This window comes from Erithacus rubecula (genome assembly GCF_903797595.1).
Source record: "Erithacus rubecula genome assembly, chromosome: 18".
In the NCBI taxonomy this organism is placed as follows: Eukaryota; Metazoa; Chordata; class Aves; order Passeriformes; family Muscicapidae; genus Erithacus; species Erithacus rubecula.
The window spans coordinates 13,048,657-13,063,418 of NC_136670.1; the positions used below are offsets into that span (position 1 = coordinate 13,048,657).

The 14,762-nt window shown below is 46.1% G+C and overlaps 1 protein-coding gene across 1 annotated transcript in view; it reads right to left on the bottom strand.

The window, feature by feature from the left end:
- TSHZ2 (teashirt zinc finger homeobox 2) overlaps positions 1-14,762 on the bottom strand; it is a 202,146-nt gene that overhangs the window by 53,698 nt on the left and 133,686 nt on the right. The window lies entirely within an intron of this gene.

Sequence of the window (14,762 nt, forward strand, 5' to 3'; positions counted from 1 at the left end):
GCTGCTTTTCCCTCCTCTGGCAGCCACAGCCAAGCTCAGGAACTGTCCTCGAGGGGTTTGTGTGCTGGGACCCTGGCACTGTTCACACAGCCAGGAAATTCCTCCTCCCTGGCACAGTCACTGCTGCTTCATGTCAGCAAGAGTGACAGGTAAAGAGAAAAATCTGGGCCCAGCACAGAGATAGATCCAAAATATATAAATAACCAATTAAGGGAAAATATTAATAAAAATATTGTAACAGATCCCAATCTGCTGCTGAGTACCAATTGCCAGTAATAATCTCTATGGTAACTGAACTCTCTTTGGCCTCTCTCTGTATGCAACTAGTGTTTTATGGTTTGGTATTTTTTTTATTTTTTTCTCTTCCCCTATTTTCATGGAAAGTTTTCAAAACTGGTTTAAATATTATGATATTTTCCTCTTCAAGTGCTAACTGGGAGAAGAACTGACTTTGTGTCAGTCTCTAAGCAGATTTTCCCTTCCTTACAGGACTGCCTTAGAGGTGACTTTTGGGAGGCTGCTGAGTGGGAGTTCTAAACACAAAACAGGTGAGGGAAGATTTCCAAATCTAAGAGGTTAAAATATTGCCCAGGAACAGAAAAACTGGGAAGAAAGAAAAAATAAACTATATAAAGATGTTGCTTTCAGTAGCTGAGGAAACTCTCCCCTTTCATTTTTGGTGTTTTTTTATTGTTGCCTGTCTGCACTTGTCCCCTCTTGCCAGCTGCTCTCTGTCATCCCAGCAGCATTTCTGGGCTCTGGGTGTTCCCCTTCCCCAGCCTGCTGGATCCAAAGGAAGGCATCACCTTTGGAAGCAGCATCACTCAGCAAATATTTGTTGTGTTACATCACAGATGAGGAGGAAGGTTTGAAAGGAGAACACACAGAATCCTGTGAAAGCTGTTCCCATGTGCACCTGTAACACCCCAGGGTTTTACTCCACTTCTCCTCACTATAGCACAAATAGCTATAACACAGTTTTACAGTGGAAATGTCAGACCTTTATTCAGTCTGGGTTTTTTAGCTGTAACTCTGTTATGGCAAGAGATCCCAAATGAGAGAGTTTGGAATTAGATGCAACCTCTGAGTGCTGAGATTCCATTGAATTCCAGTTTGAAAAACTTCAGAAAGGGCCATGTGAGCAGCACTCTGCCTTTAAAGCTCAGGTTTCCTTTTAGAGACAGAGAATATTAAGTTGCTGAAGGATCACATAAAATCCCTGTGGAAGTTCATGTTTGGAGGTGCTGGATAAATTAGAGTCATTCTGCAACTCTTGCTCCTTTGTACAACAGCCCAAACCAAGACCTTGGAGCTGAAGCTGTGGCTGAAAAGATGGAGCTGGATTCAGATCCAGATCTGAATTTCCTCGTGGTTGCCTGTCTTCCATCTGTTTGTTTTTGGATGTCTCTTAGGATATAAGCAGCAGTTCTGGAGTGTCACACATGAATAAAGTGGATAATTATAAAATTAAAAGATATAACGTGCTTCTAGGGGAGATAAGACTACAATTAAAGAGTATAAACAAAGCTGAGTCTGATGTTCAGACTGATATATTTATTCATTAAATGTAATAACATAAACAAGACTATTAACTGTCATATTTTAATGATATTGTACCCTGCAAAACATACTCAGGAAAAAGTCCTATTGACTTCAATAGCAAAGCCACATAAATTTAAATCATGGCTGCAGTAAAACAAAATGTCATTGTTCTTACTGAAGATTATTTGTTGTAAATATCCCAAAATGTTAAAAAAACACAAACCTGTAACTCACTGAACTGAGGCTGAGCTCAAATGTTTTATCTGTAAATCTGAAGGAAGCCAGTGGGCAATGCAGAAACCTGTTCCCCAGATAACTGAAATTCAGAATTCCCAAGAGGGGAAAACAGCCAGGCAAAGCTGCTGTCTACCCCACGTCTTTCTGGAAAACACTGGACATATTTTTGCCCAGGAGATGGCAAAATTTAGGCAAATGTCACTTCATATCAGCAGTGTTAAGATCAGATTCTGACCTTTTTAAATATTGTTAACAGTCAGCAAGAGAGGAAGCCTTACAGCAAAAAAAACCCCAAAAATTCTATCTGGAAAATATGCACTAACTTTGCTTGAGGTATGTAAAAAGCCAGTCTGGAAGGAGAAAAAGGGTTTCAAGAATTCTCCCTTGCTGCAGCAGCATCAGTGCCAAGAAGATGTAAAATGGAAAACTGCTTGGAGTCACAACTCACCACCCAGGCTGGGCAGAGGCAGCTGTGAGTGAGCAGCACAAACAGGGGTGACCTTCAGGGGGCTGAGCACAAACAGGGGTGACCCTCAGGGGGTTCAGCACAAACAGGGGTGACCCTCAGGGGGTTCAGCACAAACAGGGATGACCCTCAGGGGGCTGAGCACAAACAGGGGTGACCCTCAGGGGGTTCAGCACAAACAGGGATGACCCTCAGGGGGTTCAGCACAAACAGGGGTGACCCTCAGGGGGTTCAGCACAAACAGGGGTGACCCTCAAGGGGCTGAGCACAAACAGGGGTGACCCTCAGGGGGTTCAGCACAAACAGGGGTGACCCTCAGGGGGCTGAGCACAAACAGGGGTGACCCTCAGGGGGTTCAGCACAAACAGGGGTGACCCTCAGGGGGTTCAGCACAAACAGGGATGACCCTCAGGGGGTTCAGCACAAACAGGGGTGACCCTCAGGGGGTTCAGCACAAAAAGGGGTGACCCTCAAGGGGCTGAGCACAAACAGGGGGGACCCTCAGGGGGCTGAGCACAAACAGGGGTGACCTTCAGGGGGTCCAGCACAAACAGGGGTGACCTTCAGGGGGCTGAGCACAAACAGGGGTGACCCTCAAGGGGCTGAGCACAAACAGGGGTGACCCTCAGGGGGTCCAGCACAAACAGGGGTGACCTTCAGGGGGCTGAGCACAAACAGGGGTGACCCTCAGGGGGTTCAGCACAAACAGGGGGGACCCTCAGGGGGCTGAGCACAAACAGGGGTGACCTTCAGGGGGTTCAGCACAAACAGGGGTGACCCTCAGGGGGCTCAGCACAAACAGGGGTGACCCTCAAGGGGCTGAGCACAAACAGGGGTGACCCTCAAGGGGTTCAGCACAAACAGGGGTGACCCTCAGGGGGTTCAGCACAAACAGGGGTGACCCTCAAGGGGCTGAGCACAAACAGGGGTGACCCTCAGGGGGTTCAGCACAAACAGGGGGGACCCTCAGGGGGCTCAGCCCCAGTCTGTGGCTGCACTGGCCGGGCATGGGCAGGTTTCCTGCAGATTCAGTTCCCTGGCGCTCGTCCCTTGAAGTGCCGAGAAAACGAGCGCTCGCTGTGCCATGGCAAAGGCCACTGGTTGCCTCTTTACTGAGCCTGATACATATGGTGAAAACATATTGACTAATTACTTGCCATTTTCAAAAACTGAAACCACTCCAAAGCCAGGCCCAGGATAATAGAAGGAGATAGAGAACGGAGAGTAAGGACTGGGAGAAGGGGAGGGGGAAGAGCCCAACTCTGTGACTGCTCATCCCTTATTCAACATCTGCTTTGAAATATGCAGAGGAACAACATCTCCCTGCTCCAAACTGCTTAATGAAAACTGGGAAATTAATGCACCTGATTAGTACAGCTGCTGGAAACAGAGATTGCCTGGAGCTCACAGACAGAGTCAGACCCAGCAGTGCCCCAAGGCTGGGGTTCAGCTCTGTGCTGCTCTGTTCCCCAGTTTTCCAGGAAGGTGGGAAGTGCCCCAGAGAGGCAGGGAGAGCCCTGGGCAGTGGGGATGAAGCACCTGAAGGAGATGGGTTAAAGAGGAGATGAATTGAAGGGTTAGTGTGGAGAGTGAGTTCCTGAGACACAATTCCCAGTTTGGTTTCCCAAACTCAAGCACGGAGCCCTGACAGGATCCCAGCACAGCCTCCACAGGAGCCTTTTTAGTGCCAGCTGACTGCCAGCACCTCCAGCCCTGACAAAGCAGTCCACTCAGCTGATGAGGAATCCTCCCTAAGTAGTGGGATGAACGTTTGACAAGTTAATTTCAAGGTAGCTCATGGAGCAGAAGCAACGGAGAACTACACAACTGTAAAAAAAGAGAAATGTTGCTGGATAAATTCTGCCAGTAATGGATGTGTTACAGAAAATACACTTAAAATTCAAGCTCTTTGTATTAGAAGACAGGCTCTTTGGTTTCCAAGTAGGAATTGTGAGGACTCTCTGGAGCTGGGGTTAACAGGAGTACAATTACTGCTATTAGAGTTTTATGATTATGAAACTTGTGCTCCTGTATCCCCAATTTAGAAATAATAGGAAATGATACAGATGACTTTTATAAAATCAAGACAATTTATATAGAAAAAAAAAATCAATAATTATTCCCTTTTATTTTTCCTTTAAATCAGCCAGATAATAGAAATCAGAGACCTGAATAGGATGCCTAAAGTTAATGGCATTATTAGACAGAGAAAAAAAGAAAGAGTGATCAAAAGTTTGAGCCATTTACCAAAAAGTTCACAGTCTGTAGAATCTTGCTATTCTACCAGTTGTGTTTTTCAAATTCAAGATAAATCTCAAGCCATGTTTGGAGGTTGGATGTAGTCTTAAGCAGAAACTCAGAGCAATTTTCTATTACATTTCTATTAAATGAGAGAGAGTTGCTGTTTTAGAAAAACATAGATAATCTGATATCTTTAATAAAAGTTCCAGAAGAAGGTTCATTTTCCAGTTATAAACTAAAAATAAAACACTTGAAATATTTTATTAAATACTTGAAATATTTGATTAAGGCAACTGTGGAGCCTGAGTTGATAACACCACTGGTCAAGTCCTAGTAAAACTCCTGGAATAATTCCCAGCATTTTGAACAGACATTATTCATATTGGTTTTCTTTCTGTTCTAAGGTACAAACTTGGGTAGATCACCACAATTCTGTCAGAAATAGGAAGGTTTAACCGAGGTTTGTTCTCCAGAGAGTGGGGAGAACTTTGTTCTATTGTCTTTTTAACAGGACTTTGCAAACCTTCAAATCCCTGCTCCCCTGGAGTTCCACCTCAACTTCCCCAAAAGCCTGGGGAAACAGCTCAATTCTAAATAAAAGCAATGAACAGAAATCCTATTTTTTTTCCCTTTTTGTTCAGATCATTCCAGGGCAGTAGAGCCCATCCCGGGCAGCCGAGGAGCCGCTCCCTCTGCCCGGGGAAATAAGAAGGGTCCATCATCAATTAGGTGATAACAAGTTTTTTAAATGCCTTTATTCTTTCCAAACAGGGTTTTTTAAAAACTTCCTGGCAGTTTCCCAGCAGTGACGGAGCCCTGAGTGCGAAGGGAGCTGGGATAACACACGGGAAGCTCCTTTGGATGCTCAGGTCCCTCCTGGAGCATCCTGAATTTTGGTGGTGCTGAATCTCTCTGCTCTGCAAACCTGCTCAGGGAGTTCCTGCCGTGCCTGAGAATGGCACAAATGGGCTGGGAATGGCCGAGGTGCTCCCTGCTCCTGCTTTTCCTATCGCTGAGCACAGGCAGGGCTGCGAGGAAGGGCCAGTGCATTTGGACAGCACGTAATTGTCATCTCTGAGCTCCTGACATTAATCGTTTTACTTAAAGAAGCCACTGGAACGTTTTGAGGTTTTTTGTCCCTCCCCCCCTCACCTCAAGTGACAACACCAAGGAGATAGTTTGGGTAAAAAAAAAAAAAAAAAATATATAAAAAGAAAATTTAGCAAAAAAAAAAAAAAAAACCAACCCTCAAAATTTTTTGCTAATTAAAAGTAATGTGTTTTCCCATTTTTTGGCAATTTGATAACACAAAACACTTACTTGGGGGCCACAGGGGGAAACAAACTGAGACGGATAAAAAATGTTTTGTGTTCATCCAAGCAAGACTATGTTAATGCACATTATCCCATTAATGCACATCAACATCGGGAATAAGCGCGCCAATGCAAGCAAGAAGCATACACTTATCATCATTTGATAACATGTTTAATGACAGATTGACGGTTGATTTGCAAATGTGAACTGGCATCAATGTTGCTAACTTCAGCTTCTGCCGCCTCCTCTGCTATGCCAGCATATTTATGTGCATAATTTGATTTCGCAGCCACACTGTTAGTACATTTTTAATATTAACTATGCAAGAACAGACAGCCGAACTTAAGTTGCACTGATGGTTTGAGTTCATTAGATTGAAAAAGATGGGCAATGCTGACAAAGATGGAGATGGCAGCACAACATCAAAGAGGCAACACTTAACAAACACACTCCATTTTGAACAAACCGAACTAACACATTTCATGTTGTCGGCTGCAGCAGAGCCCTTATGTACAACAGCAAGGGAGAAATATGCTCCTGCCCTGGGCATGCTGACAGCAGCTCTGCCAGCAGCTCAGCAGGCCCCTGGCCACAGAGCTGGGAGATATTTCACTGCTCTGCAGGTACAGGGCTGGTCCTGAGCTGGTGGCCGAGTGGCAGCAGCAGAGCTCAGAGCTGGAGCTCCTGACTCACTCTGGGCTGAGGCAGAGCCCGTCCCCATCTCCCAGCACTGCCTTTCCACAGCTGGGGTTCCTTATGAGGAATAAGAGACTTTGCTGAGAGCAGAACTGCGAGTTCAGAGCCCTGGGAGGGTGGGATGTGCTGCCCGTGCCATGGGCATTGCTGGTGGCTGCCTCTCCTTTGGTCATCCTGAGCAATTCAGGTCTGCTCCAGAGAGAGCAGGCAGCACAGAGCTGGGAGGAGAATATTTCATCCTCTGCTCACATTAATGTCTGGGCATATACTGCATCCAGTATGAATTTGCTTGTTGTGCTGCAATATATAATAAATTTGAGGTGGTAGCTTTATGATGCACGTTGTAATTTTCAATTTTATGCTACAGACTGACCATCTGCAGGATTCTGACCACATAACCCCAGACTCTCCGTGCAGGATGGAGCATTAGCACCTCTGAAGCACAGGCAAACCATGATTTAGACACACAATTAGATGGACCAGGTCCTCAACAATTCTCTGCTGCCTGAATTACTGCTGAACAGCTTAATAAACATATAGCACACAGGCCCCTGCTCTGCAGAGCTTTTAAGAATGTTCTTAAGTTTGTCCCTAATCATCAAAGCAACTCTTACAATTGCTGTTACTCAGAGATTACTCCTGGACCAGAATCTTGTGGTGCTTGGACCCCCATGGAGTACTGGACAAGGCCAGGGTCATTAGGAAGCTGTGATTAAATAATCAGCATAAAGTGTTGATTATTGAATTTAATTCTGGAAACACTTGCCAGGGTAGGATACTGAGAAAGAGAGCAGGAAAGAACATCAATCTCAACCAGGCAGCAGCAGGAGGATTCCTGGTACCCCTGTCCTGCTGGCAGCTCTGAGCAAATCCTCCTGCCAGGATGCTGCCCTAGCTGGAAAAACTGCTTCTTGTATTGTCTGCTGTGAAAGAATTTCATTTCTCTCATTTCAGTGAAACCTCTTGTGGAGCTCTGTGCTCTTTTTGCACAGAGACTTGCATTGCAGGGAGAATAATCCTAATTCCTGGACATTCCCCTCAAGAAGCTGTTAGGCAGCTCCAGTGGCTGGTGCTGTACAGACCCTCAGAAGGGGAATATCTGAGCAAACACCCTGGAGACTCCTGACCCCTGTGAAATTGGCAATTTTTGAATCTGTTGGGGCATTAGGGTCCAAACCCCACAGCTGTGAAGGTGCCATACTGAGTGCAAGAGCATCTCTCAGAAAGGCATCAAATAATTCCCAGTGGCACAGGGCACCAGGGAGATCTTGCTCATCCTACCAAGGCCACGAGATCTTGGAGGCTTTCTAAAAAGTGAAAGAACTAGGAAAAAAAAAAAAAAAAAAAGGGAAAAAAAGGGCCAGCAGAGACAAGTGCAAGAATGAGGCCGTGCTGGGCTTATTTTGTTGTATTTGAGATAACAGCAGATTATCAGTGGGTGGCTCAGAGAGGCTCAGGAGCAGCAGGGTGGGTGAGCCCTGGAGCTGAGCAGCAGAGGAGGAGCTGGTCAGCCCCTACCCAGCCTCCAAAATTGTCCTGTAGCAGCCTCCTGCTGCCTCCTCCTCACCTGCAGCCACATAAAACAGCTGGAATAAAAACTCACCCCGGGAGAGGAGCTGTGTCCCTGCTCCCTTTTGGGGCAGCCAGAGGGACAGGAGCTGGCTGTGGGGAGGGTCCCCAGGAGCTGGCTGTGGGGAGGGTCCCCAGCCCAGGAGCTGGCTGTGGGGAGGGTCCCCAGGAGCTGGCCGTGGGGAGGGTCCCCAGCCCAGGAGCTGGCCGTGGGGAGGGTCCCCAGCCCAGGAGCTGGCCGTGGGGAGGGTCCCCAGGCGCTGGCTGTGGGGAGGGTCCCCAGGAGCTGGCTGTGGGGAGGGTCCCCAGGAGCTGGATGTGGGGAGGGTCCCCAGCCCAGGAGCTGGCTGTGGGGAGGGTCCCCAGGAGCTGGATGTGGGGAGGGTCCCCAGGAGCTGGCTGTGGGGAGGGTCCCCAGCCCAGCCCTGCACACCCTGACGTGCTGCTGGCACTGCAGGGAGGGCTCTGCAAGAATTCCCAGCTCTGCATTTCCCCTCGGGGCTGCTCCAGCTGCTGCTGTGCTCTCCCAGCAGAGGACAGGCTGTGACACACTTGGAGGGACCATTCATTTTCTCGAGTCACAATTATCTCTGCTACCACATTGGTGTCCTCGCTCTTGTCTGGATTTAACTAAGTTACAATTCTCCCACTCTTGTTACCGAGTAGATGCAGATGCCACTTTGTTCCGTGTGATTTATAGCCAGTAGCTAATGCTCAGTTATAATTCCCCATTTTAGACATGAAAAATAGCCTGTGATGCTCAACACAAGGGCCTCTCAACAATGATATATAATTTAAAAATTAACACGAGGACAGAGGAGCCACGGGATTTTGAACTAGGGACTCTCTCATTCAAAGGTTAAATCTCTACAAGGTGAGCTAAAGGAATTAGTTGAGTTATTAAGTAAATGCCTCTGTTCTATTTTCCCAGTACATTAGCTGTTGCAGCCTTTTCCAGTTCAGTTGTGTTCCGCCCCAGCATGTTCAAAGTGCAAATGCTCGTGGCACTGTGTTCACACATTTGCTTTTTTTCAATGTCAAACAAACTGGAGCTGTTCAGAGCCAAAGGTCAAAGTGGAGGGTCCTTAAGGAAATCTCCTGGGAAATGATGTGAGTGCTCTCATGTCTTTATTGTGTATAAAATCAGGCTTCATGCGTGGCTCGTCCCTTCCAAGCATCTTAAAGCTATAAATGAGTCAGGACTCATTCCTGCAACACCTAAGTTATGTAAGTGGTCTTGCTAATTTACTGGAATATCTCGCATAACTAATCATTTCCAGGATCAGACTCTGAGGCCTTGGGAACCTCTGAGCTCCTTCAGAAACAGAGACATTAAATCCCAACCTCACACAGTGAGGGAAAAGCAGAACTGGGTCCAGAACCTGCATGAGAACCTGACAGAACCTGACTCACTGTGCCAGACTCGAGCCATAAACTTCTCTTTTGGCAAAGCTCAGCAACTCAGAGAACTCAGGGAGTGTGGAAAGGGAAAAGAGCTTGGCTCTTTTGGGAGGTGCCATTCCTTTCCTGCCTGCTTTCTGCTCCCACTGAGGTGCAGTTCATCCCCTCGGTGCCTCCTGCTGCACTTTGCTTAATGGTCTCGCTCCAGCATCAAATATTATATTTATGGATTACAAATTTATTGACATTTGACATTTGCATCAGCTTTCACCTGATCAACGGGAGCTCTGACTGCCAAAGGGAGTTATTATGGAAGATTTCAACAGCCATGGGAATGCCAAAAAGGTCATTAAATCATATCAGAAAAACAATGTGTTCGTAGCATTCATACATTTAGTCTTGCCAGTAAATCTTCTGGTTGATGCTTGGACCACCTACTGATGATAGTTAAAGAAAAGGAGAAACAGGGAGAATCGAAGAGATGAATTAAATTAAAACCAAATGACATGACGCCTGGCACAGTGGGATCTTTAATTTTCTACTCTATGAATCCAGAATAAGCAAAAAAAAAAAAAAGCAAAACAAAGCACAGTGGCTTGACTTTCTCTGAGTGAATTCCCTCCATACAGGCAGGGCTTAACTAAATAATCCTGAGTAATGTGTGCACCCCACATTATTGCATGAGATTTGTATGTGGGAGGTGCAGGATTCAGAAAACATATGGCGCATGGAAAACAAATGACAGGGTGTGCTTTTACACTCATGCTGGCTATACTTATCACTCTTGTTGATATTTTCTTCCAGACGTGAAATATGAATGTAGGAACTTTCACCTTAATCTCTTCAGAAAAATATCCAGAGTTAATTTTTTGTGCATTTGTGATTTACAGGAGGCCACCACTTAATTCCTGGGAGTACAGACAGAGTTTTAAAAAACACTGATCAAATAAACACTATTACCTCCCTCCTCGTTTCTTCCTTGGATGACAAACCTGGGTCTTGCACCATAAAAGCAGCAAGGCCAACAGATTAGGGCTCCATGGAATTAGGGAGGGAAGTGAGTTGCTGGGCTGGGAGCCCACCCACAGCCTGTGTGTGCCTGGCCAGGGGAGGGTGAGCTCCACTGGAGCTGATCCTGAGCTGAGCCAGCACAAAGGAAGGTTTGGGTTTGCCCTTGTGGGGTGGAAGAGCAGCAGAGTGCTCAGGCAGAAACTGGCCAGGGGCACATCCCAGAGGGAATCCTCTGAGGTGTGCCTTGGGTGGAGGTGAAGAGGTGGGAAAAGGGAAATGGAGGGTGTTTAATAAAGGGAAAGGCAGTTCCAGTGGAGATGGGTGCCAGCAGCTTGTCTGGTCCCCCAAAAGCTGCTGTGGTGTAGCCCCTGCTATGCTCAGAGCACAGTGGGATGAAGAGTGGCAAAGGCATTTAGGGAATGGCAGAAATGATCTGCCAAGCCTTGGCTGGCAGCAAGAGAGGTGAGCTGGATGGAGATGTTGATGGGCAGCCACACCAAGGCACTCCTGGCGTGGGCAGGGACACCCCAGGTCACCTGTGGGGTTCAGGGTACAACCTTGGGGAGTCAGAAATGGGGAGGTTGATGAGATTTCATGAAATGACAGAAACCAGCAGTTTCATAGTGGAGTTTGAGCAGCTCTCCCAGAGGAGAGGACAAACCCACTGTGTGTGCACAGAGTGCAGTGAGCATCCCTGAGCCCTGGGATGCTCTGCAGTTCAGGATTCCCACAGGAGGAATTCCTTGTCCTTCCACACCCTCTCTGCTGTGGGACAGCACTGAGCAAATGGTGCTGGCTGGGCTGAGGAAAGGCTGGCAGGGTGGAGGGACACAGAGCACTCTGAGCTTGGTCTGACACAGCTGCTGCAGGAGGTGAACAGCCACATCAAAGCCACTCCAGCCACCTCTCCTTTCCTTTCAAAAATGTCACTGTGGCACCCTCCTCTTTCTGAAGCAATGTTTATCACTGCTCTTCGATTGTCTGGGACAATAAATGGTTAGAAATGAGCATATATCACCAGGAAATCTCTGCCTGCCCCTTCCCCCAAGCAGTGTCATAAAAACGTACAAATTCACATTAATAATGAAGTGCATTTCCCCGAGAAGCCACTGTGTATCTCAGGGAGAGCAGGCAAGGTGGCAGTTGCTGCAGAGTTTCCTATTAAAGAGCAGAGCAAATACTCATAAATCTGATGAGGGGCCAAAGCACATGTTAGGGCTGTCTCCCTCTTAATGGAACCTTTTCTGAAATGAAAAAAATATATATCTTGATACATCCAGGGTATTCATTAGAGATGACAAGCTCCTCACTCCCCATGGCTCCCTCCCCACTCCTGCACGGGCTGACCCCCGGCAGAAGGGCTGAGTGCTGGCACCCAGGGATTTTGGAGGGGAGGAGGAACTGTTTGCTTTTAATAAAGGGATTGTGTAAATTTACTGCAGTGGACAAGTTTCCTCCTGGCCCTGTTGTCCCTGCAGCCATTCCTGGTGTGAGGTGCTCTGGGATCCCAGGGTCTGCCATTCCCCACAGCCAGGGGATGAGAGCAAACAGAGCCAGAGCTGCTCTAGAAAAGGATCCCTCTTGCAGGATCCCTCTCCTGTCCCCTCACACCTCTGAGGGCTTGGCCAACTCCTCCTGGGAAAACAGGGATCTCCAGGCAGGGTGGGGATCAGCCCCCAGGCTCTCTCAGGGCTGGGATTTTGCTGCCTGTGCTGTGTTTTGATGTTCTCCCAGCTGGACAGCCTGTGCAGGGTGAGATGCTCTTGGAGAACAGCCACAGTCCCACTGAGGCTCAGAGCTCCGTGCTGGGGCTGTGCCCACCCCATTCCCCTCCTGGATGGAGCTGCAGTGCTGCAGATCCTGCAGGGATTCTGTGGAGCCCAGTGCAAAGCCTGATCCCTCCTCCCTTTGGAGTGCACAAACACTCCCAGCTCCAACCTGAGATGGGGAGGGACAGCAGAATGAGGCCTGAAGACTACAGCTTAATAATCATGAATTATCTGTTCATTATCTCAATAAATAGTGAAAAATCTCTTCCTCCTTTCCTCCTCCCATAAAGCCATATCTATAATTTTCCTCATTTTCCATCTGTGCTCCATCATATTTGCACTGAGTGATCATCCTGCTAAATTACATTATTTTTATTGAAAGGTGCTTTGGAGGGCTGGATACTGCTCACGTCTTTTCCTTTTTTTATTGATCTTTGTGATTCGATTGCTGAGGTGTAAAATGTATAAATAAGGCTCAGGTACCCTTCCTTTGAAATCTCACTGGGTAAAAATGTTCTGCTATAGATTATGAAGGCTGTAGCATTTAATAATATCAGGCACAGCAAGGAGAAGGCAAGATTTTGATGTCCTTATGAATAGTGAATGCTGGAGGAGGCTGGCACTGTTCAAGGTCAGTTAAATTCTGGTGGAAAGTTGCTGTTTCTTTGTGAGCAGAGGAGCTCCTGCCTTGGAGCTGCCACATGCAATGTGTTTGTACAGAACCAGGAACAATGTGGGTTGACCCAGCAGGTTGGAAGTTCAAATGCAATGTTAAATAACACTGATTTTAACAGAAATCTGTATTATTCCTGAAAAGCCAGGAAATCTGCACAGGTCCATGGGTGCTGCCACAGTCTGATGGATCATCTGGCCCGACCCTGCTCTCAGGGAAGACATGAACACACTGTTAGTGGGTTTTCAAGGATGATGGCTAGATTGAAAAAATGCTATCCAGGGAAATCTTGAAGATTTTAAAATCTTCACTTAAAAAAAAAAAAAAATCTGGATCAACAACATCAGTGATAAATTTCAAAGGATTAAGAGAACTGAGGCTTTACCAGTACAGGATTATTTTGAGGGAGGGGCTGATGGTTTGGAGGTAGCTCCTTGCTTCAGCAGGATTCTGCTTCAGCAAAAAGTCCAACCTGTTTATTTTCCTAGCTCTGTCTTCTCCCTTCAATTTTACCCTGTTTATCACAACAAAAATCTATTTTAAAATGGAACTTCCCCACAGACTTTTTCTTCCCATTGAGAAGCCATCATTTTCCAAAAAGACCTTGCCAGAAAAGTCCCATTTGGATGGAATAATCAAGAACTTCCATGGGATGAACCCCCTTTTTCTGGTGAGGACATGGGGAGCAGAACTCTTGGTTTTGCTGGTGAATCCTGCTTACAAAATTGTGGTGACCCCACTGCAGGCAGCTCCATCCCAGCATGTCTGATTCTCCTAGAAGGAGAATAATATTCGTTGCTAAGAAGAAATGAAAGTTGAAGATCAAACTAAATTCTCTAAAATAGAATTTTGGACAACTGATTCACACAATTGTCCTTGACCACTTAACAGCCATATTGGCTAAGAGTGGAACATGATCAGAGCAGCTCCTGCTGCTTCAGAGGGATGAGAAAATAAAACCCAGAGAAGAAAAAAAAAAAAAATCTTCTATTTTGGTATACTTAACACATACAGTTATCTACATGTCCTATATATCATTTAACAAATTGCTTTGCAATTCTTACAGGGCGTGGTATAATGACTGATTTAAAATCACTGCATTGCTTAAACTGCATTGTTCTTCATCAAGTTGAGTCATTTTTATGTGAAGTGTCAAGCTCTCTAACAAATAACTGCTGCCAGACAAATCAAGTTCCTCATCTTAAAGCTACGGCTAAATAGTTTATAGCTTTAATCTGCTCACTGAGGTGTGCAGTCTATGACAGTAATTATAAATGCAAGGAGAAATTATAGCTGAATGCTTTAACTGCATTAGGAGCCATTTGATGAACAATCATGATTGCCTGCTCATTTTCAACAATAGAGGGCAAGTTAGTGTCAGTGCATTAGAGGATTTTCAGTTCTGCTCTGCTCTTTCTTCCATTTACCACAGAATGTCAGTTGTCTCCTATGAAGTAGAAAAAAAAAGCTCTGTAGAAGCTTTAAACTTGATGGTGAAAAAAAGACAAAGGAGGAAACAGAGAGAAAAACTGTTTATCATTTCGACTGTGTTTTTTTGTTGTTTTGCAGCAGCCTTACTTTAAATTAGTTCATCTCAGGTAGGTGCCTGTTTGCTTTTTGGGGTCTTTTGAAACAGAAATCTCCCCAGTCAGCTTGGTTAATTTGACTTGATGGAGATTTATTTCTATCAAAAGTTGTAGCCAAGGACACAGAGAGCCTCAGTTAGTGACCAGCTCCAAGCCAATCTCACCTGGCTCTAAAGTGAGAAATACAATTCTGCCTTGCATTTTTCCTCAGAACATCATCAAAATTCTAATTCAGTTGAAGAAATGAACGAATGTTC